The sequence below is a fragment of the Hyperolius riggenbachi genome, chromosome 1 (assembly GCF_040937935.1).
Source record: "Hyperolius riggenbachi isolate aHypRig1 chromosome 1, aHypRig1.pri, whole genome shotgun sequence".
Taxonomy (NCBI): Eukaryota; Metazoa; Chordata; class Amphibia; order Anura; family Hyperoliidae; genus Hyperolius; species Hyperolius riggenbachi.
In genome coordinates this window covers 648,243,285-648,268,204 of record NC_090646.1, presented here as the reverse complement: position 1 = coordinate 648,268,204, position 24,920 = coordinate 648,243,285, and the positions used below count along the sequence as shown (strand labels likewise).

The 24,920-nt window shown below is 47.4% G+C and overlaps 1 protein-coding gene across 1 annotated transcript in view; it reads right to left on the bottom strand.

Annotated features, from left to right (window-relative positions):
- ZBTB7C (zinc finger and BTB domain containing 7C) overlaps positions 1 to 24,588 on the bottom strand; it is a 187,890-nt gene extending 163,302 nt beyond the window's left edge. The window contains exon 1 of the mRNA XM_068251389.1: positions 24,513 to 24,588. The gene's annotated coding sequence lies outside the window, so the exon portion shown is untranslated. The remainder of the gene's footprint in view (positions 1 to 24,512) is intronic.
- Positions 24,589 to 24,920: the final 332 nt, after the last annotated feature.

Genomic DNA, 24,920 nt, shown 5'->3' with positions numbered 1-24,920 from the left:
AGCCTTCCTACAGACAGCCTCTCGTATAATTACATCTTGTAGATTACAAATTATAGCTGAGCATCTTAGGTAAGGCTGCAGCTCTGCTTCCTGTCTGTACCTAGCAGGAGATATTCCTGCAAGCTGCTTTTTATAGTCATCTAAGCACCACAGAAGGAGGCTATTTACTCAACATGCGGGGCTCAGCCTCATTCTTCCTATTCACTTACTGTACAGCAAGAATCACTGTGCTGCGCTATAAACTAATTAGCTCATTTAAAGGGACACTTAAGTCAAACAAAAAAAATGAGTTTTACTCACCTGGGGCTTCCAATAGCCCCCTGCAGCTGTCCAGTGCCCTCGCCGTCTCCCTCCGATCCTCCTGGCCCCGCCGGCAGCCACTTCCTGTTTCAGTGACAGGAGCTGACAGGCTGGGGACGCGAGTGGTTTTTCGCGTTCCTGGCCACAATAGCTCCATCTATGCTGCTATAGCATACAGTATATCATATACCATATAGCAGCATAGAGGGTGCTAAGGTGTCTGGGAATGCGAAGAATCACTCGCGTCCCCAGCCTGTCAGCTCCTGTCACCGAAACAGGAAGTGGCTGCCAGCGGGGCCAGGAGGATCGGAGGGAGGCAGCGAGGGCACCGGACAGCTGCAGGGGGCTATTGGAAGCCCTAGGTGAGTAAAACTCATTTTTTTTGTTTGACTTAAGTGTCCCTTTAAAGGTAACCAAGTACCTATGTGACTGGGCTCAGGAAGAAGCGATTCCCTTAGGCTACTTAGACACCAAGACGTTGCGTTAGGTGCTACGTTAAGGTCGCATAACGTGCACCTAACGCAACGCATAGTGTGGTAGAAGCTGGACGTTTGATCGAGCCGCGTTATGCGGCACTTCATACGTCCTGTGATGCCGTGATGCGTCCTCTTGGACGCATGCGGCATCACGTGGTCCCGCCGGCCAATCGCCGCACAGGGCGGCGCTCCAGGAAGTAAACACTGCACGTCACACCGTGCAGTGAATATTAATTAGCCATATGGCTGGCCGAGGAGGAGGAGGGGGAGACCTCCTCCTCAAATACTACTGAGCATGTGAAAACAGTCTAACGCGGCTTAGCCGTGTAGAACGCACAGCATGCACCACTTTAAAATAACGTGAAGCGTTACTGTGTAACGCAACGTGGGCACTGTGAACAGCCCATTGATTTTTCATTGCTGCGCGGTGGGCTGCTCTAACGTGCACCTGTAACGTCTTACTGTGAAAGCAGCCTTAAAGGACCACTATCGCGAAGAATGTTAAAATTTAAAATACATCATGTAAACACATATACATCAGAAATACATTTCTTCCACAGTAAAATAAGCCATAAATTCCTTTTCTCTTATGTTGCTGTCACTTACAGTAAGTAGTAGAAATCTGACAGAACCGACAGGTTTTGGACTTGGCCATCTCCTCATGGGGGATTCTCAGTAGTTTCTTTTTTTTCAAAAGCACTTAGTGAATGGCAGTTGCTCCATCTAACTGCCAAAGAAAAAGTGTTAGGTAATCAGGCAGGCTGGTCAGCATTTTTGTATAATCCTGAGGAGGGTCTTAATAAAGAATAAAGGCCATGCTGAGAATCCCCCATGAAGAGATGGACTTGTTCAAAACCTGTCGGTTCTGTCAGATTTCTGCTACTTACTGTAGGTGAAAGGAAGATAAATGATAAGTAATTTATGGCTTATTTTACTGTGAAAGAAATGTACTTCTTACTTTCATATGTTTACATGTACTGTATTTTAAATTTTTTTGCCATAGTGGAACTAAAACCCAGAATTGAACTTCAGCCCAATCAGTAGCTGATACCCCCTTTCCCATCTATTCCTTTTCACAAACGGCTCATCAGGGGGCACTGTGTAGCTGATATTGTGGTGAAACCCCTCCCACAGTGTGATGTCAGGACCATGGTCCTGACAGTTTGCTGTCTGTGAACCTTGTTGCATTGTGGGAAATAACTTTTTTCCAACTGCCAAGCAAGCAATATCTCCCTCTGTGCATAGAACTCTCAGCAAACGGACATTCAGCAGAGATCACCTGACAGGACTAATGATGTCGCCACCAGTGATACATTTCAGAAAGTAAATCATAGAAGGTTTTACAGTGGGCAAACACTGACTAAATAATCTATAAATTAATATTGTAAACAGTAAGCCATTTTATTCATTATACCATTTTTCTCTTTAAAGGGAACCCAAGGTGAGAGGGATATGGAGGCAGACATGTTTATTTACTTTTAAACAATGCACATTGCCTGGCTGTCCTGCTTATACTCTGCCTCTAATACTTTAAGCCATAGACCCTGAACAAGCATGCAGATGAGAGGTTTCTGACAAATCTGACAAGATTAGCTGCATGCTTGATTCAGGTGTGTGATTTAGACCCCACAGACCAGAAAGATCAGCAGGACTGCATATTTATTTCCTTTTAAACAATACCAGTGGCCTGGCTGTCCTGCTAATCTTTGGCTGCAAGAGTGGCTGAATTACACCAGAAACAAGCATGCAGCTAATCCAGTCTGACTTCAGTTAGAGCACCTGATCTGCATACGCTTGTTCAGGGTCTATGGCTAAAAATATTAGAGGCAGAGGATCAGCAGGGCTGCCAGGCAACTGGTATTGTTTAAAAGGAAATAGATATGGCAGCTGCCATAGGTCTCACACCTGGAGTTTGAAGTTGACATTCTGCAGTTGGCAGATAGTGCAGAAGTTTAGCTGGATTCCTGTACTTGGCTGGAGAATGTAGTGGGGACCTCTAGTGGCCGTCCTCTGTACTCACATGCTGATGGCTGATAATGAGAACTGCTGCTGTAGGAAATAATCTGATCTGTGCCTTTCTGAATGAAAAATAAACTCGATCAAAATTGTATTAAAGAGTGCTATCCAGAAACTTGTTAGATTCAAATTTCCCAGAGGTATCAGAGGCAGAAGGCGATCGTAAGAAGGGATTATCCCCCATGGACGGACTTGTGGATATTCTATTAATATGGGGGGGGGGGGGGGGTGATGTGGCCATTTTAGATATCACCGACTGTTAAAGGAAAAAAATCCATAAAATCAATAATTTGCTCCCTTCCTCAGAGAATTGATGGTCTTTAGATATAGTTAAAGGCCCACTCAGGGGAAAATAAGAAGAAGTTAACATCTGGCAGAACCAATAGGTTTTGGACTAGTCTATCTCCTCATGGGGGATTCTCAGGGTTTTCTTTGTTTTAAACGCAATTGCTGAATGGTAATTTAACTGCTAAAATAGTAAGATACCAGCCAGCCTCCCTAGTCACTTGCACACTATTTTGGCAGTTAGACCAGGGCCGGTTCTCTCATGAAGCAAGGTGAAACATTTGCATCAGGTGCAGAGATTTCAGGGGCGGCATTTTTGTACAGCGTGTAACTTCCTGAGGAGGAATGGAGTGGCTGTGGGTGAGCAGTGTGTTTGTCACAGACTCACAGCCATCCAGTGTGCTATTGTGTTGAGCTGCAGCATGTCATGAGAGAACATTAAATGAAGCAGAGTAAATTGCTGTGTGATCTTTCTAAATCGGTGTGGGGGGGGGGGGGGGCGCATCCTTACAAGTTTGCCTCAGACAGCAAAAAGTCTAGAAACGGCCCTAAGTTAGACTTAGCAATTGTCATTCAGGAAATGCTTTTGACAACAAAGAAGACCCTGAGAGAATCCCCCATGAGGAGATGGACTAGTCCAAAACTTGTCGGGTCTGTGAGATTTTAAAGTGGACTTGAACTCTTTTGCACAGTACTGAAGGAAAACATAAAGAAATACACCCTGTATGTACAAGGTGTAATTTGATCCCTCAGCTGTGTCAGCTGACTGCCTTGTTAGAGCTGCTAATTAGTAAACACAGGATGTTAACAATATGTCTGCTTTCATGAAAGCAGGATGTAGACACACTGCCGATTTATTGCAGGATTTGTATCAGCTGTAACAAAGAAATGTTTCTCTTTAAAGGTGATTATCCTGTTGCTTATCTTTTAGAGTAGAAGTTCTGAGTTCAGGTCAACTGCTTACTATTTTTTAGCTGGAGTGGTCCTGTAACATGATGGTAATAATCCTGGCTTGCATGCAGATTTCATGCAAATTCTGAGCAGCTTGGAATTGGACCAATCGGGATTGCTAAGTAGTGATTGGCCCAATGAAATTTTTGCATTTGCACGGAAGACGGAATTATCTCTCTGACCCCGCCTACTGGCCATAGCACAATAATGATTGTGCCGGGCTGCTCTCCAAGGGTTGTTATGCTGGTATGCCATATTATTACTACTATTGTGCGTATATAAAGTGCTGCCATTATCAAAAGCACATCACAAAGAACAACTCGCCCGCGCAGTAGCACAGAGTCGTTCTTACATGGGTGTACCCTCTGTGCTATGCGTACCTAATAAAAGGACGCCTGGAAATTCAGAAGGCGCAGGAAAGCCGAGAGCAGAATATTGGTTAATTTACAGATATTCTACTATTAAAAAACACCCGAGGTGAAAATAAACTAATGAAATAAACAATTGTATCTATCCTCATTCTCCTAAGAAATAACTTTTTAAGATATTCCACAGTCTTATTTTATATTTAAATCTACTTTTCAGGCTGGTTTCACACCAGGACGTTGTGTTTTAGGGGACGTTATGGTTGCATAACGTGCCCCTAACGCAACGCCTGGTGCTCTCTAATGTGGATGTCAGAGTGAGCCGCGTTGGGCAGCTCACTCTGGCGTCCGTGATGCCGTGATGCGCACTCTTGTGCGCATGCGGCATCACGTGGTCCCGCCCGGCCAATCGCCGCACAGAGCGGCCGCTCCAGGAAGTAAACACTGCACGTCACTGAGTGCAGTGAATATTAATTAGCCATGTGCTTGGCCGCTCTCCGCTCCTCCCCAACATTACTGCGCATGTCCAAGCAGTCTAACGCGGCTCTGCCGCTTATAAAGTACTGCATGCAGTACGTTCTGTTATTGCGCAGCGTTACTGAGTAACGCAATGTAGGCACTGTGAACAGCCCATTGATTTTTCATTGCTGTGCGGTGGGCTGCGTTACAGGCTGCTCTAACGTGCGCCTGTAACGTCCCACTGTGAAACCAGCCTTAAGCTTTTACTGTTTTATTGTTTTTGCTCAATGACAGTCATTGAAGTATGCCAGAGCTAAAATCTATGAACTATTGACCCTGTTTATCTCTTTCCTGCTTTTAGAAGCCATTTTCTGCTAGGAAAGTGTTTTATAGTTGTAATTTCTTATCAATGAGGGTGACACTGTAGTCTGACCCAGTCCTGACTCAGACAGGAACTGCCACTTACATACGTGTTGTTTAACACTTTCAGGTAGAGAAAGAAAAAAAGGTACACAGCATAGTTATTTGTGTGCTAGGCACTGTACATACACGTCTATCTCATCATGTCACATGTCACCTCGGGTAGCCTTTAAATTGTAAAGACAGATCCTAAAATATCAGTATGAAATATCGACATTTTACTATAGCTAAACTTAACCCCTTCTCTCTCAAAGAACCCTTCCCTTGACACCTAACTCTATCTGTTTCCCTTCTCCCCCCCCACCCCCCTCCCTGCACAGACACCCTTCCTGACACCTAACCCTTCCCCCCACACAGACACTCTTCCTGACGCCTAACCGCCCCCCCCCCCCCCTTTGCAAAAACACCCTACCGGACGGCTGACCTTAACCACACCCAGGGGAGGACTGGCCCAGGGGGACGGGGGGCAATTGCCCCCCGGGCCGCCAGAATCTAAAGTAATTAGGGCCAGCCGCTGCTATACGCAGCGGCCACAGACATATCACAGGTGACAGGTTCGCAGTGGGGATCGCAACTTCGCGCGATATTTCCCGGCAAGTTGAAGTATCCAATCAGAGAAGGGGCTGAGGCGGCCGGCCGTGGTGTGCCATTGTGCGTGGCTGCGCCTGCGGTGGATGTGAGCGGCACAAGGACACAAATAGCTTAGGTCCTCTCCGGCCCGGTGGGTTGACCCTGCTTGACTCCGCCCCCGCCTGGAGCCATTGCCGCCCGCAACATGCTGCTGTGCCTGCGGTGTCATCGGAGTGAGCTGTCTCACTTTTCAGCTTTCTGTGCTGGGGGGGCTGGGGGCCTGGAGCTGCGGCTACGTGTGGCTGGCCTGGCTGGAGGAGTCAGACACAGTCCTCCCCTGTGCTGCTGTGCCTGCAGTGTCATCGGAGTGAGCTGTCTCACTCTTCAGCTTTCTGTGCTGGGGGGGGGGGGGGGGGGGGCTGGGGGCCTGGAGCTGCGGCTACGAGTGGCTGGCTGTCCTGGCTGGAAGAGTCGGACACTCTGGGGGCTGGGAGTCGGAGATGCCACCTATAGCTGCTTGCTGCTGTGGAGGAGGAGGTGTAGGACTGAGGAGACAGGAGGATAGAGGAGGTCGGGTCCAGGTCGCCAGAGGAGAAGGTGGTTTTTATACATTTTGTTTCTGTACTTCTCCCTTCTTGTCACTGAGTTACTCACACTTTTCTGCCTGCCTGCTACTGCTGTCAAATTCAATTCTCTGCCCAGGCCAGTGCCCTCTGAGTTTTTTTTGTGTGTGATAATCATCCCCATTCTGACCCTGGCCTGAGGGGGAACGTTTTTTTCTTCTTGTGGTGTGATTCCACACCCACAACAACACACTACTTTAGTTGGCAGGTCCCAAACTTCCACAACTAGCAAGGGCGCCCAAATTTCCTGCTACCCTGTGCTGCTGCCAGGTGCGACCGCTATTAGTGCCTGTGCAGTGTGACCACTCTCGGTCACAGGGGGAAACGCAGATGCTAAGAACAAATAGGGTCCTGGCTTGCAGGAGAGGAGTCATGGACCTCCCCGGATTTACCTAACAGGAGCCTATAGGCACAGATGTCCTGGCACCTTAGACTCCGCCCTCCAAAAACCTACACACCCCCAACAAACTGCACCGCAAGTGTTCTGGCTACCCCAGCTGTCGCTCTCCTCTTACTTCCCTTGCCCGTCATAGGTAGCTACAGGTGCCCCTTAGTACTGGGTAGCCAGAAGTATCCCCAATATTAAAGTAGCTAGAGGTGCCACTTAGTATTAGGTAGCTAGAAGTGCCCCTGACTGAAGTGAGATCTCTCAAGCAAGGTGAGTAACCTCTCATTTACACACTCATCAGGAGTCTGCATAGAGAAGGAGGGAGGGACCAGGGGCGTAGCAATAGGGGGTGCAGAGGTAGCGACCGCACCGGGGCCCTTGGGCCAGAGGGGCCCCGAAGGGTCCACCCTCTATCACAGTATTAGCTCTCTATTGGTCCTGTGCTGGTATTAATCACTTCTATAGATGCTTTGAATAGTAGTAATCCTTAACACACTGTTCCCAATCCCCTTCTTGCACCTCTGACACTGTGGTTGTCCTTGGCAAGTTTTGGTGCGCTGTATCAATTGCTATGTATAAAGTTCTTGGGGGGGCCCCATGTAAAACCTGCACCAGGGCCCACAGCTCCTTAGCTACGCCACTGGGAGGGACTAATGAAGGGAAGTGATCTGCCTTTCCAACATCAGACGCCTGTAGGCACGCACCTACAGTGCCTTATAGTAAGTAGTATAGGATTGGGGAAGCCTCTCTGGAGCATCCAGAGGCTGAAGTATAACAGTTTTATACACTGTGAATTCCTCAGCTATGTCTGTGATTTCCCTGCAGAGCTGTGGGTGCACACTTGCTGCTGATGCTGCAGGTGGCAGCCTGTGGGTAGTGCAGGCTCAGTATCTGCTGGCTGCCTGGGCCAGTGGGGAGGGAACAGAATGCCGGGCAGAGGGGTGTTCTTCTGTGGCCATGTACTCCCTGTGTGTGAATAATATGACTTCAGCCTCTTCATCTTCCTCCCTCTTCCTGATCCCAGACCGGACTGGAATGTTTATCCAAGCCTCTCCCACACATGTTCACACAGCAGAATCTCGGAACCCACCCAAGATACAGCGCAGAGTGGGCAGCACTCGGCCCCCTGCCCTGCCTTGTGCTGGAGATGAAAGCCTTCCATTCCCCAGTCTTTCCCATCTCTGTGTGCCTGTGCTGTATACTGACTAATGCTGTTACAGCGAAATGGAGATACAAGACTCCAGGAAATTGTACGCTAATTATCATAGCTGCTCCCAACTGTCCCTCTTTTGGAGGGACAGTCCCTCTTTGGGAACCAAATCTCTCGGTCCCTCTTTCTTCTTCCTTTGTCCCTCTTTCAGGACTGATGTACAGATATATGTACAGGGGCGTAACAATAGGCCCTGCAAGGGATGCAGCCGCAGGGGAGCCCAGAAGCCACAGGTGGCCCCGTCCTGAGTGACTGACAACTAAGGGCGAGGAGAGAAAAAACTTTCTGCTCTCTGCACAATTGTTCTAATGACTGCATCTGCTCAGCCACTGATAAGGAATCACCCAATTTTTGCAAAGATTTGTAGACAGTCCCTATTCAGTGTGCAGCAGGCTCTTCTGTACAACGTCCAGCCCCCAACCTCTCTATCCCTCCCTGAGTGCTCTGTCCTGGCAGGAGGGGGCCCCATCCAAAGTTTTGCAAGGGGGCCCAGTGATTTCTAGTTACGTCCCTGTATATGTAAATATATTTAGTTATTTGTTTAATGTATTTATAAAACGCCAACATATTACGCAGCGCGGATATATAGGTATTTTATCTACTGAAAAATGTGTTTAATTGACTCTAAACTTTATTTCCATGCTTAGTGTAAATTGATATAGTTGTTGTTTTCAAGAAGGATAATGGACCAGAAAAGAAAGGATCAGTGTGGTTTGAATTACAAAACAACATATTTTTCTTCTGAAATCCTTATGGTATGGGTGACTAGGGGTATGTCGGGCGAGTGATTACGGGTGTGGCAGAGGCGGGCTTAAGTGTCCTTCTTTCTTATCACAAAAAGTTGGGAGGTATGTAATTAATAGCCATTCCATGACAACATCCAAAATCGCTTGCCAACAGCTTTGGAGGGCCCGGTGTGGTAGCATATTTAGCAACCTATTAAAAATTCAGAATTTGCATCCTATAGGAGAAGGTTAGTGTTAGGCAGAGGGGATGAGTGATTAGTGTTAAGCAGAGGATGGGTGGAGGGTAGTGTTAGGCAGAGGGGATGAGTGATTAGTGTTAGGCAGAGGATGGGTGGAGGGTAGTGTTAGGCAGAGGGGATGAGTGATTAGTGTTAGGCAGAGGATGGGTGGAGGGTAGTGTTAGGCAGAGGATGGGTGGAGGGTAGTGTTAGTGTTAGGCAGAGGGGATGAGTGATTAGTGTTAGGCAGAGGATGGGTGGAGGGTAGTGTTAGGCAGAGGGGATGAGTGATTAGTGTTAGGCAGAGGATGGGTGGAGGGTAGTGTTAGGCAGAGGGGATGAGTGATTAGTGTTAGGCAGAGGATGGGTGGAGGGTAGTGTTAGTGTTATGCAGAAAAGTTAGAAGGTTTATGTAAGGCAGAGGAAGAGGTTGCAAATTCTGAGGAAGTTGCAAATATTTTCACTACAGGCAGCATTGTATGCAACCTGTCAGAATTTGCACCCCGTTGGAGGAAAATGGTAGATTTAATTCTGACAAAGTTGCATCTATTTTCACCACACCGGTAACGCCATAATTTTATTACTGGTATATATAGCACCAACATTCCGCGGCACTGTACAGTCATTGGTGTGTAGTACCCCCCGCCAATACAGTTCACTGGTGTCTAGTGGTCCCCTCCCTCCCCTATATGGTTCCCTGGTGTCTAGTGGTCCTCCTCCCTCCCCTATATGGTTCCCTGGTGTCTAGTGGTCCCCTCCCTCCCAGATACAGTTCCCTGATGTCTAGTGCCCCCTCCCTTCCCTACACAGTTCCCTGGTGTCTAGTGCCCCCCTCCCCCCAAAAAAAGTTCCCTGGTGTCTATTGCCCTCTCCCTCCGCTATACAGTCCCCTGATGTCTATCCCCCACCCCCCTCCATACAGTTCCCTGATGTTTAGTGGTCCGCCCTCCCTCGTCTATACTGTTCCCTAGTGTTTAGTGGTAACTCCATCTCTTATACAGTTCCCTGATGTCTAGTGCCCCCCCTCAATCCCTTTCCTATACAGTACCCTGGTGTATAGTGGCAACTCTCTCCCCATATTTAGTTTCCTGATGTCTATTGCCCCCCTCCTCCGCCTAACCCTAAGCCTCCCCGGAGGTGCCTAACCCTATGACCTCCCCGGTGGTGCCTAACCGTAAGTAACTCCCCCCTGGTGGCTCCTAACCACCCCCCTGCACAGACACCCTTCCTGATGCCTAACTCTAACCATTGCCCCTACACAGACACCCTTACAAACGATACCATATTTCAAAAACTTCAATGTTCTAATGTTGAAAGCGATATTTATCGAGCGCCCAAATTTCTGCTTTGGGTGTCGTGTTAATAAAATTTACATTAGCGCCTTGCCCAAATCGTCCATTAGCCACGGCTGCCCAAATTTCCTGCTTCCAACTTTAGCTCTGTGTTCCTTCTGTACCGTGGCCTTAATGTGACGGACATGCGGCCTAACTCATTATAAATTCCATCTACTGCATCCATGTAATAGCACTGCTCTGGTCTCCACACTGTCACCTTGTCTCTGGCTCCTCAAAGAGAAATTTCTTCAGATCCCCACAAAGCCTTGCAACTTGGTGTCACAGTCACATCGCGGGACAGACGAGTCACCGCTGCCAGAGAGCGCCTCGTACAACATTAAACGGATCAATTCAAAGCATGTAGATTTCAAGACGAGAAGACTTGTCCTTGTGCATCAGTTCTCTTCAAAGAATATGATGCGGGGGGGAATGGAAGCATTAATGGCACGAATGGAAGATAAAACATCAGTAAGGTCGCTCTGTCACAAGCAGCTCATGGAAGAAAACCTGTTATTTATGCTTTACTTCCAGACGCAGACACCTGACCCATCCAGGAAGAGAAAAAACCAGCGTCAGAGGTCATGAATAGTGAGATCATTGTGGACAGAGAGACGAGAGGCTGCCTGTAGCCATTAATTAATTTTCAAACAGTGTTCTGAGGAAAAGCAGGACAGGAGAGGCCAGTGTCTACAGAAAGAAAGCTGTTTATCGTCCATAGCAACAGAGATGTTGCTGGACTCCCCGATTATCTGGACTGCCCAATCCTCAGTCAAGTGCCCCAAATCTGGTCAGGCGAGAAGTATTGTAAAACCATGCACAGGTATTGAATTTTTTAAAACCTCTGTTCCAGCAATCAGTCTGATGTTTGTACAGGCACAATAGTAGCCCCTGTGACCTCCGCTATTATGGGAGACTCAGGGCAAAGGGGTCCTGGTCCTGGGGCGCAGAGTAGTGCAGAGGCGGAGCTTCCTACTTTACCTCGTCTCAGGAGTGGGACAGGTGCTCCTTACTCCTCTGTGTAGCCACACCATGCAGTCTATCACCAGGTGGCTTGCGATGCTTGTGACAAGACAGGCAATGTTGGGATTCGCAAGGTGATAGGCTGCAGGGGCTCAGATTGAGGAGGACCTGTCCTATCGTCAAGACGTGGTAAAGTATTACATCGTAGCTGTTTTGCAAGATCTGTAGGGGGGATGTTAAGGACACATTGGGGGGCGGGGTGGGGGTGGTCGATGGGCAGCAAACACAAGACACCATGTTTTTGTTTTTCCATTAGTCCACACAGATGCACACAGTGTGGGGGGTGGCTGGGGGTCTGTCTGCCATACCTTGACAACCCTTGATCCCCTGCCTGCCAGATTGTTATTATTAATGATTTATATAGCGCCATCATCTTCTGTGGTGCTGTATAATGGAAGAAAAAAAACAAGGGTACATAGGTTGGTGAACAGGAGCATCTGAGTTAAATCACACCCAGCCTCCCGTGTAAAAGAGGGTGTAAAATGATGGAGCAGACCAATGGACCATTCTCCATACTCTAGGCCGGACTTCTACTTTTTGTGCCCATAGGCTAAATATATTGTGCAGTAGTACCCCTGCCATTCCATGTGCAGCCCCCTCTTCCATGTGTATCATCCATGTACTGTAGTACCTCTCTTTCATGAACAGCTCCCTTGGGCATCAGTTTCCCTATTTCATGCGTTGCTCCCCATTTTCAGCCTTCTCTTTCATATGTAGCAAACCTTCTTTCATGTTAAGGTACTCCCTCTGGCTGCAGCCGCCCAAAGCCCGGGCCTTTTTGGCTTTTCCAGGATTTCAAGCCTGTCCAATAAAGCCTCCAAAACTACAGGCCTTCCTTTCTCTAGGGCGATGCCCAATTCTACCTCGTCTCCTGCAGTCAGCACTGGCTTTATACAATGACCCAGCCTGCCCTTCGGCAATGGATCATTCTTTTTCAAGTAGCTACTACAGCTGAAGACCGCGGCCATAATTCCAGGATCTATAAAGAATCCATGCCACACAAAGCAATCCGTCTCTACCGATATCAAGCTGTGTCTTTCTAACACAGAACTCTGACTGACAGCCAGGCTCCGCAGTGTGGGTTTTCATATAGGCACCATCCACCCACACCAGCCTAAATCTTTTTAATCTCAGCGGCTGAGGCCAAGTGGCCTCAGCTAATGTAATCTAAGACCAATTACTGAGCTGGGCTTCTGAGATTTGCAGCATTTTTAGCATCTATAAATATTTCAGCTTGTTGAACGCCATGAAGCTACTTAGCAATCAGAGACGGCTTGTGCGCTTTGGAAAAAAAAGAGAAGAAAAGACTTACTGGATCCGTGTAATCATTGATCAAAACAAATGAGACAATTCAGAACATTATTTCTTGTGAAAATGGAGAAGACAGGTAAAGCGAAGAGATGATTTCTCGATCAGTAACAGGGGGTCGGAGGCCAACGATCGATGAAGCCAATAAGCATCTACTTATGGACAGGGGTGCTGCTGAGAGCCAGCGCAGGTCACGGGTCTAACAAACTTTCTGGAGCGTGAAGATCTGAACTGTCTGACAGGAAACGGCCATTTTGTGCAGGATGATTGCCAAATATGAATTTGCCTTCTACAACTTGTCTTCCGATTGGACATAGCTAAGTGAAACACCGTCAGAGGATTGGGGAATAGTTAATGGATGCAGAATGTCCTTTGACCTCCCCAGACGATCACCATTGTTGCCAGCCACAGGGTGTCCATTCTGTGTCATCAAGGAAAAAAGGCAAGCGCTGTTCTCATGCCTCCCTGGAGCAAGGGCACTACAAAGCAAATTTAGGAAACATGTCAACTCTAAGCCTTAAAAATTAACAGAATATCCAGAGCTTAGCCAAAGACATGTTACGATGGAGTAAAATTTTGTTTGTTTATAGTTGATTAGATTTATACTTAATGAGGAACATGCCGTAAGGGAAGGAGAAAGAGAAGCAATGTGACGGGACTTACGTGACAGGACTGATGTTTCCTAGCGAGACTGACAGGACTAGCGTGACAGGACTGACTAGCGAGACTGACAGGACTGGCGTGACAGGACTGACTAGCGAGACTGACAGGACTGGCGTGACAGGACTAATTAGCAAGACTGACAGGACTGATGTTTCCTAGCGAGACTGACAGGACTAGCGTGACAGGACTGACTAGCGAGACTGACAGGACTGGTGTGACAGGACTGACTAGCGAGACTGACAGGACTGGCGTGACAGGACTAATTAGCAAGACTGACAGGACTGATGTTTCCTAGCGAGACTGACAGGACTAGCGTGACAGGACTGACTAGCGAGACTGACAGGACTGGCGTGACAGGACTAATTAGCAAGACTGACAGGACTGATGTGACAGGACTGACTAACGAGACTGACAGGACTGGCGTGACAGGACTGACTGACGAGACTGACAGGACTAGCGTGACAGGACTAACATGACAAAACCGGCTTGACAGGACTAGCCTGAGGAACGGCATGGACACTCACCACGACTGTAGTGATACAACAGCACTGGGTGCTTGCTTGGTCAGGGTTTAAATACCCTGACCTGCACACTTGTGCTGAAGATTCCCCACCCCCCCCCCCCCCCCCCCTCCACGACGTGAGAAAAGGGCTATGAGCGCACACCTAGTAAGATGTGGCCTGACCCTGAGCACGCCGGTTCCTGAAGTCCACCGGGACAGCATGCACCACCAACGCTTGAGGAGCCGGTGCTGGAACTCTGTAGAGGTATGACAGCTGCTTTGAGCCTGAAGAAAAACTCATATGTAATATAAAATGTTCTAAGTCTTATCTAGTTAGGCATGCAAGAAAAAAGGGCGCAGTGAAAAAGGGCCAGACTTATTAACGAATGTGGCTAACGAGAACCATAGTTGTCAAGTTTTATTAACAATAATTACTGTTGCAAAAACAAATGAGAAATAGTAACAAATAAATATTAACGTTAAATGTTGTTACATTTTTCGTCAATACTGCTTAACCCAACCCTACCCTCACACAGAACCCTCCCCTGGTGGTGCCTAAAACTAACCACTCCCCTGGTGGCGCCTAACCCTAACCACCACCCCGGAGGTGCCTAACCCTAACCACTCCCCGTGGGGCCTAACCCCTCCCCCCGGTGGTGCCTAACCCTAACCACCCCCCTGGTGGTGCCTAACCCTAACCACTCCCCGTGGGGCCTAACCCCTCCCCCCGGTGGTGCCTAACCCTAACCACTCCCCTGGTGGCGCCTAACCCTAACCACCACCCTGGAGGTTCCTAACCCTAACCACACCACCGGGGGGGTGCCTAACCCTAACCCCCTCCGGTGGTGCCCAACCCTAACCACCCCCCTGGTGGTTCCTAAAACTAACCACTGCCTAGGTGGTGCCTAACCCTAACCACACCCCCTGGTGGTGCCAAACCCTAACCACTCCCTCTGCAGAAACACCCTTTTACATATATTAACGATAATACCTTTGAAAACATAAAATCTGTACTTATTAACGAAATAATATGACAAAAAACTATAACGTTGTAAACTTTTAAAATGATAACTACCTCAAAAACTATAATGTTGTAATGTTATTAACAACATTTTTCGTGGCGCCCATTTTCTGCTCTTTTCGCAGTATTAACGATAATTGCATTAAAGTCTATGGCGGTGCCCTTTTCGTCCACCCTCAGACGGCGCCCTTTTTTCCTGTTGCCCTAGTTAGTACTAAATTCTGCAGAGTCTCCTTGGACTGTTGGAAGTTTTTTTGCTGTTGTTAAAACAATATACGGCGGTGTAAGGGGCGGTCAGGACACTCCATAAACCATGCTGAGCGTTTCTCCAGCAGCGGAAGATTAAAAATACAATCTCATTTTTCATTTTCACACCGCGTTAAACATTATTAAAAACTAATAACTTAATAACCATTAATCTCCGCTATCTTTATTGCTACTGGTGGTTGGGAACAGTCACAGCCGCATTTGTGACAGATCGTACAATCTCAGTTTAAGGCTGGAAAAGAGAATTATGCTTAAAGAGAACCTGTCTTCACACTCAGCAGAGGGACCGTGTTGTGAGCTCCACCAGTAATTCAGCCACGCAGCTTATCCGCTAATGACAGGATGATTGTCATGTACCATGTCAGATTGGTGAAGAGGATTAGAAAGGGAATATGTGTTTATACTTATATTAGTGTTAATTATGCTTGGCTCACATGCATGCACACGATGAACAGCTAGAACCAGAGCAGGATCATCCACCAGGCAACCTAGGCAGGTGCCTGGGGCCTAGTGGGTGTAAAGGGGCCCAACTGCCACCTTTGACTTCTCTCCACTTCAGCTTACCAAAAGCACCACAAGTGGGGCCCCAAATCAACTACCTTGCCAAGGGCCCCATTACATATTCATCCATCTCTGGCTAAAACTTTAAAACCTGTGCAATACTGCCACCTGGATAGCTCTGACCTGCAGAGGCATGGACTCCACAAGACCTATGAAGGTGTCCTGTGGAGTTCAGCATCAGCGGCAAATCCATTAATTCCAACAAGTTATGAGGTGGGGTCTCTAATGGATCAGACTTGTTTTTCAAAGACATCTCACAGATGCTCAATTGGTTTGAGATCTGAAGAATTCCAAGTATACAATAAGGGCTGATTCATACCGGCAGTTGGGGCGGCCGGAAGCTGCGTCGTCCTGTGACGTCTCGTTCGGGGGGCGGTGGTACGGCGATCGTCGGCTTCCTGTCACGATCGGCGTTTCTCATCCCCGCAAGGGAACATGAAGCCGCGGCGGTTGAACGTCGCATGGTCAGCTGAAACGACGCGTTAAATTGGGATCGGAACGCCGCATTTGCGCAATTGACGGTTAACTGCGCGATGCTAAATGCTCCCATTCACTTGAATGGGAGCGTTTAGCCGACGAGTCCCGAACGCTTGGCGGTAAATGCCGCCAAGCATCCGTGAGAACCAGCCCTAAGTGTCATGTGACATGAGATAAATATGAGTGCATATAGTACTAGTCCTACCGGGAAATTGAAGTCCCTTTCTATTTCCCTGTACAGAAAGTGTAAGGGCTGCTTCACTTGTGTCTCTGCTGAGCTTCTGCTCAGCGTCTCCTTCAAACCCTGTGTTTTGGTTGTTTTTCTTTTTCAAGAATGCCAGAGTTAACAGCTAAGCTTTTAATGGCTTTTGAAAGATTTTAATGGCTTTCAGGAGAGCATTGTGTTTTCTGAGCTTTTGGTGGCTTTTGCAGGAACTATCGGGAAAGGCTGGGCTTTTATGGGCTTTGATTGGCTTTCAGTTGCTTTTGTTGGCTTTCAAATACCTTCTAGAAGCTGCATGTTGCTTTTAAAATGAGATGCGACTAGATGAGACGCTTGGATCAACTGCCAGGCTTTCATGAAAGCCTGCAAAAGCTTGTACTTCCCTTTCACTTGCATAGGACGGCAGTAGATCCTTACGTTACTTTTAAAATGCCACGTTTAAAGGACTAAAGGTAGCCATACACTGGTCGATTTGCCATCAGATCGACCAACAGATAGATCCCTCTCTGATCGAATCTGATCAGAAAGGGATCGTATGGCTGCCTTTACTGCAAACAGATTGTGAACCGATTTCAGCCTGAAACCGTTCACAATCTGTGGTGGTGGTGGTGGTGCTGCCGCTGTTCCGCCCGCCCGCATACATTACCTGCTCCGCCGGCGCGACTCCCCAGGTCTCCACTGTCTTCTCCGCTCTGGTCTGGTGTCCGGGTCAGGCATGCTTCACTTCCTCCTGTCCCGGCAGGAAGTTTAAACAGTAGAGCGTCCTCTACTGTTTAAACTTCCTGCCAGGACAGGAGGAAGTGAAGCATGCGGGACCCGGAGACCAGACCAGAGCGGATTGCCGCTCTATTGCGTCAGTCCTCGGGCACTCGAACGCCGCTAGCGACGCGCTCCCTACCCGCGGGCGATCGATGGTAATTTCCCGCACGGAGCGATCGACGGGATCGATCTATTTCGGGACGAAATAGATCGAAATTTAGCGTGTAGCGTGAACGATGTGACAGCAGATTCGATCCCAGTGATCGAATCTGCTGTCGATCGGCAGGGAATCGGCCTAGTGTATGGGCAGCTTTACAAGCCCCCACAGGCCCTAGCAGCTTTACTAGCCCCCACAACCTCCGGCGGCCATTTTTGAGGAGGCAGGAGAGCCCGTCCCGGGCTGTGGGGTCGGGAGGCGGCCCGGGGAGAGATTAAGCAGCGGGGACCCGGTGGAACTGCATGGAGGGCGTGGATGGCGTCCTCCGTGCCTTCAATATTCATGCAGGTACATACCTTTTTTTTTTTTTTATTTGAACTCGTAAGTCCTTTATTGCCAGAAAAATGTCCATGTGAACCAGCCCTAAGGCAAAGGGCCCACTTTCCAAAATCAGGAAAAAACATTCGTGATTTCCAAATCGTGGAAATCCCACGATTAAATCACCTGGATGATCATGATTTTGCCCTGCAGCCACTGAATGTGATGATTGCTCCGCAATCACTCAGGCCTTTAAAGATGGATTGTCAGCCATAAAATCAAATTCCATTTACCAACTGCTCTTTGTTTATTATGCAGTCTACAACCTGACTCTGTATTGCAAGCATTCCAATATAATCATAAATGATTCTGCTGCAATAGATCTTATCTCAGTCAGCCTGGCTCTATTCTGGTACATTGCCAACAAGAAGGAAGCTTGTTATCTCACCTCCCACATTATTGTTCCTCACTGATTGGCTGAGGGCAGTTCAGTGTGAAGCTTCTGAAATACAATCTATGCTGTGCTCACATGTTTACAAAGCAATCTAAATATAACAGTGCAGTTTCTAGGAGACATTTTCCCCGCACTTTGATTGGCCTAATAGGATGACTGTCACTTGACAGGAAACTTGACAGGCAGCCTATTGGGCCAATCAAAGTGTGGGGATAATGTCCTTTAAAGTGATTGTACCCGTAGGGGCTCAGGGCAGGACGAGTGGAGCTCTCGTCATTGCCAGTTGACAGGCATAAGTTCGTAGCGCTCGCTATGCTACTCTGATAAGGCATGCTAACTCTGATAAGGGACACTACGCGTGCAGTAAGGGGAACTATAGTGATAGTGAATCAACCCCAAAGTTTGGTTGGCATTCACTGTCTTGTTTTCTGTTGTTTTCATACTCATGGACCTGCAATTTTCGGCTTTAAGTGATTTCACCGGCTTCTCCTAATTCCGCCATAAATAAATGAATGTCGCTTGTCACACTGCTGTAGGCGGTAGAGGCTGCCCTGGAAAAATAATTGTAGATGGGGAGGGGGAGTGGGGGGTCTCGTCTCCGCAGTGTGTCCAGGTAGCCTCCGTAATTCCTGCTTGTAACATTAATAAGTAAACGGCGGGCGCAGACACATTACTATCATACAATCCAGCGCCGCGCAGAATGAAGATGAAGCTATTTTTACTCTGGCCCATCGGATCTGCCCCAGGCTTGTATGGTAAATACAGAGCAGGCATACTGCTATGCTGTTGTAAGGCAGGCAGTTGCTATGGATCTTTCAAAATGTGCCATTTTCCCCGTCACCCCGGCAAACAAGAGTCTGCTGGAAATATGTCACTTCTGTCCTAAATAGATGAAAATCTCATGTCGCCGCGCCGCTCAAAAATGCAATTAAACTCGTTCTGAAACAACAACTGCAAACAAGCCATTAGGTGGCGAGATATCAACTCTAAAGTTTAACTTCAGCAGCAGAACGCAAATGAAATAATCATGGCGTACATCAGCCCCGTTCTGAGGCAATCAGGTCAATTCGCAAACAATGAGCGGAATTCTGAGATAAAAACAACTCCCAGGATGCCGCACATCACGTGATTTTGGTGGCCGATCGACCAAGAGACAGATCTCTCTCTGATTGAATCTGATCGGAGTGAGATCTGTTGGCTGCCATAAACTACAGGCAGATTTATGATCATCGATTTCAGCATGAGAACTTTTGGGAATCGCCCTTGTGACCAGGGGCGTAACTAGAAATCACTGGGCCCCCCTGCAAAACTTTGGATGAGGCCCCCTCCCCCTGCACACTGAATAGGGGCTGGCTACAAATCTTTGTCTACAAAACTTTGTATGATTCATTATCAGTGGCTGAGCAGAGGTAGTAATTAGAACAATTGTGCAAAGAGCAGAAAGTTTTTCCTCTCCTTGCCCTTAGTTGTCAGGCTCTCAGTATGGGGCCCCCTGTGGCTTCTGGGCCCCCTTGCGGCTGCATCCCTTGCAGGGTCTATTGTTACGCACCTGCTTGTGATGCCCTAACTCTGCCTCTGGCCGCTGTCATCCTAATTTTTTACACCCCCTCCCCCCGGATGTCTGAGCAGTCATACTTTCTGTCCGCGCTGAGTGTCCTAATTGTTCTTCCACATTTGCGCCCCCACGTGGTTCCCAGCATTATAGCACGTGGGGCGCATGTGTGATGTCACACACGTACCCCACGTGCCATAGGCCGACAGTCATGTGATCCTGATCGAGCATGTCAGCCTTAGATTTTCCAGCATGTCTGATCGACGATACATGCAACCAATTTTGGCCCAAAGTGTCGATCGGACATGCTAATGATTGGGCATGCTTTTAAATGCTATTCTCGATTTTGAGAACGTATTCCCTTTTCGCAATACGGTAAAAAAAACCACATTTTTCTTTCCAATACAAAATCGTTTTTTTACCACGAAAGGTCGCAAAAAGCGCAAAAATTGTTTATTTTAGTGTGGAACGTTCGCAAAAAATTTTTAAAAATTACAAACTTACTACAGAATTATTTTTGATGTCATTTTCGCTTGAAAGTCAAATATTACATTATTTTCACAAAAATTCAATCAAAAACAATATCCAGCATTTTTGCTCATCACAAGCCACCTTGCTTGCATCAGCTCAGCTCAGGATTCTATTCCCAAATCTAAAAAATGAGACTGGAGGTACAAATGTAGTTAGGTCGAAATGCAATATTCTGTTATTATGAAACATTGTTCACAAACTACTGTATCTCAGTGTGATCCTGAGCTGTCTGACCCTGATTCCTGTGTGAGCTCCCTCTGAATACAGCGAGTCAGAGAACTCTCGCTAGCTTCCTCTTTGATTGTTGTTGTCTTGTGTAGTCTCTTATCTAACCTGAGGGGTTTTATAAGTATTACTAGTGAATAGGAAAAAAAAATCACTGTTGGTGATAATAAAAATATGAGATTCTGGAGCATTGGAGAGGACCAAGTATGCTCCCAAACATCATAGCAGACTGATCACATAACCAGGGGCGTAACTAGGAATCACTGAGCCCCCCTGCAAAACTTTGAAAGGGGCCCCTTTCCCCCCTCGCTTTCTGCACAGGTAGACTGAAAACCATTTTATTCAATTCGCTAGTGCACACTTGAATGTGTTTTCCCCATGCAGATAAAAACAGACAGCAGTGAAGCATTGCATACATTTTCTCTATCAATTACATTAGCTTTGGTGATAAAACGTGCATTTCACACATACACATGGTGTGCAGAAAACGCATACAGAAAATCGCACACAGAAAACTGACAAGTGTGCTCCCAGCCTCAGCTTATTACACTTACTCTATCCACCTCTGATGGAGCAGAACCATCACTACAGTACACAGCACTTGGGAAGGGATATAGAGGTTGGGGACTGGGCGCTGTAAACAAGACCCTGCTGCACACTGAATAGGGACGGTCTACAAATCTTTGTCTACAAAACTTTGTATGATTTCTTATCAGTGGCTGAGCATATGCAGCCATAAGAACAGGTTTGCAGAAAGCAGAAAGCTTTTTATCTCCGTGTCCTTAGTTGTGAGTCTCTCAGAACAGGGAAAAGAAACTTCTGCCCCCTCCCCCACGAGGCCCCCTGCGGTTTCTGGGGCCCCCTGCTGCATCCCTTGCATGGTCTATTGTTAAGACCCTGCACATAACCAGGATTTAATGCCACATAAAAAATATTCAGGGCATGTTTTTTTCTCTGAGACTACAGAATACCCATATAGCTCATGGTGACCAAGAACTAGTAGGAAAATGTAAGGGGCTAAAAGAGACAAATAAACCCCCCTACCCCTTAAAAGCAACAGTGAATATAATTTGCCTTCCTAAAACAGAAGGTATTTGTGATAATTCAACTTAAAAAGGAACTTTAACCTAGAACTGAAGTTTATCCCAGTCAGCAGCTGATACCCCATTTCTCCCGCAAAAAGAATCTTTACCTTTTCTTGAATAGATCGCTGATATTGTGGTGATGTCATCACAGTGTGATGTCATGACCATGGTCCTGACACATAGCTCCCAAATGTACCTCTTTCGGAGGGACAGTCCCTCTTTGGGAGCCCTGTCCATCTGTCCCTCTTTCCTCCTCATTTGTCCCTCTTTAAGGACTTTGTCCCTCTTTCTATGTAAATATATATATTTCTCTACTAAAAATGTGTTTGATCGACTCTAAACATTATTCCTATCTTTTAAATTGTTATATTACTAATTTTAAAATGTTAATATGAAGGAAAAGGAACCAGGATAGAAAGGACCAGTGGGGTTAGAATTATAAAACAACATATTTTTCTTATGAAATCTTTATGGTAGGCGTGACTAGGAGCGTGCCGGGGGCATGTTCAGGGGTGTGGCAGGTGTGTGGCTTAAGTGTCCCTCTTTCTCATCTCAAAAGTTGGGAGGTATGCTGACAGTTTGCTGTCTGAACCTTGCTGCATTGTGGGAAATGCACTAAAAGTTTTGCTAGCTGGACTCTCTTGAGTTCTGCTTCTGCCCCGAGTGCCACTCATCAGACAGCCCCCCCCCCCCCCCCTGACTGTAGAGACCGTACACAGCTTCCAAACCGGCGTGAATAGATTTAATGCAGTGGTCTCAAACTCAATTTACCTGGGGGGCCACAGGAGGCAAAGTCAGAATGAGGCTGGGCCGCATAAGGAATTTCACGATCGCGGCGCCTCTGCCTGTCCCTCTCACTCTTCCTTCACAGAGAGGGGCGGGGAGAGGCGGCGATCCGTGCGGCGATTGACGTCAGGAGGGGCAGAGCTGAAGCTGAAAGCTCTGCCCCTTCCAGGAAATGCCGGCGGATTGCCCCCCGGGCGATTTGGGGGCTCTGCAGCCCTCGTTTAGCGGCGGGGATGCGGCGGGTTACTTGGGAGCACTGAAGCGAACTATAAGGAAGCTTTTGCCGGCGCGAGCCACAAAATATTGTATCGAGGGCCGCAAATGGCCCGTGGGCCGCGAGTTTGAGACCCCTGATTTAATGGGTTTTCTCTTGTCTTGTGTATCCACAGCTGAGGCCAGGAAAGCTTGTTTTCTATCTTCAGTACAGAGCAGAGCGTGGCAGGCAGCTGGGGACACTCCGCGGGGAGCTGAGTGTTTCTCTGAGGGTTGTGCCACTGCTCAGGTGCACGGCGCCCTCCCCAGGCAGCAGTGGCACCCGCATCACCATTGATTTTTACTATTGATCCCCAACCATTTTCTGTACTGCCAACGTCAAAGGCAGAGCGCGCTCCTTTACTTAGCGTGAGAAGGGTAGACGGCTGCTTCTCCCTGCACACTGCCTGCTGCTGGCTTATGCAAGTCAGACAATAATCAGTACTGCAATGGTCTTACTTACTGTTTATATCATATGAACTTACAGCAAAGTCCCCAGTATCTGGCACCAGCAGTGCCGTCTTCTAGCCTTCCTGTAGCTGCTAGCGGCCCTGTGGCATCCTCCGTGCACTGCTCCTGGCATGTCACCTGAACCGCTGGGAGCTGTGCATGGACACTTGGTACCCTCTAAAGTGCACCGACCGAGCATCATTTTTTAGCACCCAGTGCATTTCAATAGCACAATAAAGGTGCACTCTAACAACGTGGCTCATTTCTAAAAAATATCAGTTCTACCTCTTCTTTTTACATTACATGTTAGAAGTTTTTATTGCTCTGCTTCTGCAGCCTGCCTGTCTGCAGAAGGAGCAGGCATATGAGGGGGGGGGGGGGGGGGGGGTAGGGGGATGTACACTGTACTTCAAACAGTTTAAAAAGTTACATTTGATTACATTAACACCTACCTCTGGATAAAGGTAAAGGGGAGGAGAGGGGGAAAAATGGCAGCTCCTGCAGCTATTAGAAGCCAGGGCAAACTGTAGAAACAAAAAGCTGCTTAGATCCCTTTAAGAGTACCAGTCAAATTTAAAGTGTACCAGAGCTCACGTAACTAAAAAGATTTATACATACCTGGGGTTTCCTCCAGCCCCATCCGCTCGGATCGCTCCCACGCCGCCGTCCTCTGCTGCCCGCAGATTCGGTACCGGGTCCCGTCACTGCCGTTAGTCAGAGCCAGTCTGCGCAGGAGAAGTGCGCTCTTTGCGTATCTCTCCAGCAGCCGCTGAAAAGATACGTAGAGGGCGCACTTCTCTTACGTCAGACTGGCTCCGACTGACGGAAGTGACGGGACCCGGTACCGAAGCTGCGGGCAGCGGAGGACGGCGGCGTGGGAGCGATCCGAGCAGGTGGGGCTGGAGGAAGCCCCAGGTATGTATAAATCTTTTTAGTTACGTGAGCTCTGGTACACTTAAAACACTAGGGGGCTGCTCTCTGTCTTTTATTTATAGGAAGCCAGATTCCTCAGAAATCTTAGAGCACACCCAAATCGAAGAAACTCACTTCAGGAAGTGTAGTTCTGTATCAAACAAGCTGTTGGTGCAGGAAGCAGATAAACCCCTCCCAATAGCCCTGCCACTAGGAGAGTGCAGCAGGGTTAGAATAATGTCACAAGGATATTGGTATATATATATATATATATATATATATATATATATATATATATATATATATATATATATATATATATATATATATATATATATATGTTACTTTTACATTTATGATAAAACAAATCAAAGATAGATCAGAAATGTGTATGGAAGATTTTCTTTTTGAAATCATACAAGTGTTAATTGACTGACCTAAATAACTAAATCTGCCTTTCCCATTGTATCAGTATGACATGGGAGGCGTGTCGTCTTGTATCACCTAGCAGCAGATTCTTCTGTCTCAAAGCAGTCTAGGTATGCTGATTCTCTTGTGCAGATGTATTTCTAATTAGGAATTTTGTATTTAAAAAAAATAAATTAAAAAAATGCAATAAATGTCTTACCAGGCCTTAGACCCGCCTCATCACCTCATCTGAGGATACAAAATATCTCCAGAAGTCTTGAACAAAGGAAGGCAGTCTACAAAATGAAAATGAAAGTTTATTTGAAATAATTATAATAAATATACGGTAAATCTTGAAAGCGAATCTGTAACATTAAAAACAAAAAAGTTACATACCTACGTGGAAGGAAGCCTCTGTATGGTCCAGCGGCTTCCCGTGTTCCCATCGACCCCACCAGCGCTGTCCACAGCCCTCTTCTAGCTCGCAGCCAGGCCCGTACATGGAGTGTGGCCATGACAACATACCTGACAAGCTCTTGTCAGATATGCTCAGAGGGGCCCTGCACAGCATTGGGGGGGAGGGGGCTCCAAGAAGGGTCAGGAAGCCTCTGGACTATCCAGAACCTTA